The sequence below is a fragment of the Alligator sinensis genome, unplaced genomic scaffold (assembly GCF_000455745.1).
Source record: "Alligator sinensis unplaced genomic scaffold, ASM45574v1 scaffold156_1, whole genome shotgun sequence".
NCBI lineage: Eukaryota > Metazoa > Chordata > Crocodylia > Alligatoridae > Alligator > Alligator sinensis.
The window spans coordinates 5,247,100-5,250,967 of NW_005841844.1; the positions used below are offsets into that span (position 1 = coordinate 5,247,100).

Genomic DNA, 3,868 nt, shown 5'->3' on the forward strand with positions numbered 1-3,868 from the left:
AGAGAACGGGGAAGGGCGGGAGAGCCAGCAGAGCCTGCGGAGGACTCTCCACGCTGGCGGCAGGCAGTGCCGTCGTGTAAAGGAAGATCCCACTTGGGGAAAAGTGTCTCAGGTGGCAACAGATACAGTGCACCCCCACGCTGGTCATGGGCAGCACCAGCATTTAGGGGAAGACCTTGTTCCGGGGAGAGCCATAGAAACTCTGGAGATGACAGAGGCTCTCCACACCAGGCTCCCACAGGTCCGGAGCGCAGGAGAGAGGCTGGCCGGAGGATGCTCTCAACAGAGGCAGAGTGGAGCAGCATCAGGGGACACAGTCAGGCACAGGCTCTAGGGCAGAGAGAGAGCAGGAGCTGTTTAGCCTGATATCTCCTTTCCTATCTGCCCTCTTTTTTTTTTTTTTTTTTTTTTTTTTTAAGTCTTTTCTCTTTCGTTGCCGCTTGCCTGTGTGTAGTTCTTTTGTTGTTTCTTACGTTTTTGTCTTGTTCTGCTATTTAGTTTTTAAGCCCACATCAAGGGGGTCTGACTGACACCTTAACACAGGGGATGCTCACGAGACTTGACAAGTAGCCGGCATACAACAAGGAAGGTAATCAAGAGGGGTGAATCCCAGCAGACCCGTACCCTGCTGGGAAAAACGAAGATAATAACCGATACCGGTGAGGGCACAAAGAGCATAGATCATCAAGACCGGAGAGCCAGCCGTATCAAGATCAGGTGGTCCGATGGAGGCTGGTGTAAGGAAGGGGTATAGGGGAGGTGGAGCCCCATGAACATCTGTCGGGAGGAGCAAACAACCGTGAGGGACCTTCAACAGGAGACCCCACCACTGAAGATACACTCAAAGTCGTGGCAGGTGAGTTCTCTGGGGTCTTCTCTGGAGTGATTGAGGTCCCTTTCAGTGGTCGCACAAAGCCTCACCGCGCTCACAACCAGGTGCCCGTACCAAGGCAGCACATGAACAGATATTCAAAGCAAGGCGGGCACAGCATGCAAGCTACAGATTGTGGCTCTGCCCTGGCTCCGGCAAGCTGTCCCCATCGCAAGATCTCAGAGACTCCTGAGCAGCCCCCTGCCCTGCTCTGCCATGCACCTTGCCAGCGTGGCTGGAGCTGGTCTTCACGGTAATCCCAGCCTTGAGCTTTCACAGCATAGCTGTGGCTGAGGTCTCCATGGAGACTGGCCCCAGCCAAGTGGGCAGGGGCAGCTTGCAAATGGAGTGCACAGCCAACCGGATCTAGCCCGCGGACCGGACTTTGTCCTTCCCTGACTTTAACCGTAGGACAGGGGTTTTCAGCCTTTTTCAGTCGGTGTACCCCCAGCAGCTGGTCAAGAAATGGGAAGTTCCCCGGTGGCCGGCCAACGAGTGTGGGGGAGGCGGCGGTCCTCCCCACAGCCAGAGGTGCCAATTGTGAAACTGGAAGTTTTGGTGGCTTCTCTACGCCGCTACCACACCAAAGTACTCCCAGGGGTATGTGTACCCCTGGCTGACAACCCCTGCTGTAGGAAACACTCTCATGAACAAGGGATGGGCAAAATATGGTCTGCAGGCCAGATCCGACCTGCCAATTGACTGGATCCAGCCCGCGGGTAGGCACCCACCTATTAATTGGGTCTAGCCCATGAACCTCCACACGAGTCCAAGCCCTGCTCATTCCCGCACAAGGTAGCTTGCACTGCACTCCCACCCATGCCCACTGGTCCTGGCCCCAGCCTTCTACTCACTTGGCTACCTAGCACGATAAGCAGCCACTGGCGGGCAGCCCCACTGGGAAGCTGTGCATACTGGCCAAGCCCCAGGTGGGGCTCAGACTCATGTGGAGCACTGGGAGGGCAGCCACGGGTCAGACTATGGATGGGGGAACAGGCGGAGGACTGCACTTGCACTGCACTACCCAGGCAAGATCTGCTGCATGCACCCCGTTGCCCACTCCTCCCTCCCCCCGATCTTGAGTGTGCACACCCCCTCCCATGCCCCTCCCTATCCACACAAACAGCCCCCTTCCCCACCCCACACGCAATATACAAGAATAAAAATTTATTTTGAGTTCTTATACTATTGCCTCTATATACACTACTAAAAATGCATAAATCAGGACATTTAAAAAAAATAAAATTAAAGTATGTTATAGATAGTAGATGTTTGATTTTAATATATGATTTTTTTAAACCTATAATCTGTTAAAATGATATCTTCTGAAACATTTTGTGTGCAGCCCTCCACAGTTCACCAAAACTCATTAAGTGACTCTCCCGCCGAAATAACTGCCCAGCCCTATTCTAGAAGACCCCTTAATGATTAGATACAAAAAAAAATTACTGACTTACACAAGAATTTCTCTCCAGACACAGGACTAATGCTGAGAAGCATTAACATAAAATAAATAAGGGAAGAATAAAGGAGCAAAACAAGGAGGTGAACACTCAGCTGAAGTAGAAAATAAAAGGAGGCTTTCCTTAACAAGAAACAATCAGTCCTTCTAAAAGCAAAGCTTCCACGAAAAACAAACAATTCTGCTTCTTTGCATTACAAGGATATTTTTCAGAAGGACACCACATAGCTCTGTCTTCCTGCGTCTGCACACCAATTTTTTATTTCTTTTTTAAGAACTGGGAAACAATTGAAGGGACTACTTAGTTTTAGTAGTGTTATCATAAAACCTGTGGGCAGCTTTTAAAAATGCAGTTGACCTGGTTCTTGTCACATTACTGCTGTTCAGAAAAAACAGATTTTGAGGAGACAGACCACTACCAGAAGTCCTAGCATCTTCCCACTTCCCACACAGTGGGGTTAGAAACCTTACTTCTCAACAGGTATTTCACTGGTAGATATGCTCATCTTATTAGCTACAGGCCAGAGTTAGACTTCTTATTAGGATGTTTCTGGTAAATTTCAAGCCCAGAAGGCAATAGAGAAAACAAGAGACAGTAAAGGGAAAACTTAATAAGTCTGATCTAAATAACTGACAATTCCTGTTTAGAAGGTTTTGGGGGTTTTTTAGTCAGAGCAAAGACGACTGCAGCTCTGAATATACTTGTAATAAGCATGCAGAATTACTGAGGTAGTTGTGAAGACAGGGAAACCCCTCACTAGACTTGATCAGCTGTCATTGCACTTGACCAACATAACATGAAAAAAATACACTTTTAGTTTTCAATCAAAAACTGACCTCTACACTGTGCACTTAGAAGATGATAGAAACAGCTGCTACTCTTTTTGGCTCAAATCATTGGACAAGCATTATAGGGGGGAAATGTAACTAGCAGGCAACAATGTGGACTGCCAAATTTCAAGTGACCCAATTCCATCCAGATGCAAATAAAAGCTAGTTGGAAATATGCAACCTAATGTATTTGGGAGAAAAGAAGCCGGAGTGCACATTCAACAGAAAGGAGAAACACTGAGCAACAGAAGTCACCGGGAAAAAGCCTCTCAGGGTGGGCTGGCGGGCGAGCAGAGAAGCCGACGGGCTTCACAACGTGCCGCAGCCCAACTGTATCGGCAGCTCTGGGTATCGCCTGCCAAGGCGCCATCGCATCGCGGAGCAACAGGCCCCCAGGGCCCTCGTCTCTGCCCTCAGCTGGGACCAGGCAGCAGGGACAGGCTTTGGGACGGGCAGAGCGAGCACAGCTTCAGCACTAACCCATGGTCCAGGTACAAGTGCCAAGCCTTTACGGACATCTGGCGAGCGACGGCCCGGAGCGGGGCGGACCCTGCGCGCGGGAAGGCATTAACCAGCGGCTTGTAGCCGGCAGCTAAGAAAGGAGCGACAGAGGCCGGAGCCCGGCGGCGGCACCGGGCGCGGGGCGGGCGGCGCTCCACCACAGGCTGGGCACCGGTTTGGCCAGGAAGACCCAGCCCCTGGGA

General features: G+C 50.7%; 1 protein-coding gene across 1 annotated transcript in view; it reads right to left on the bottom strand.

The window, feature by feature from the left end:
• The window catches only part of RANBP17 (RAN binding protein 17), a 284,936-nt gene extending 281,099 nt beyond the window's left edge, over positions 1-3,837 (bottom strand). The window contains exon 1 of the mRNA XM_025206123.1: positions 3,645-3,837. The gene's annotated coding sequence lies outside the window, so the exon portion shown is untranslated. The remainder of the gene's footprint in view (positions 1-3,644) is intronic.
• Positions 3,838-3,868: the final 31 nt, after the last annotated feature.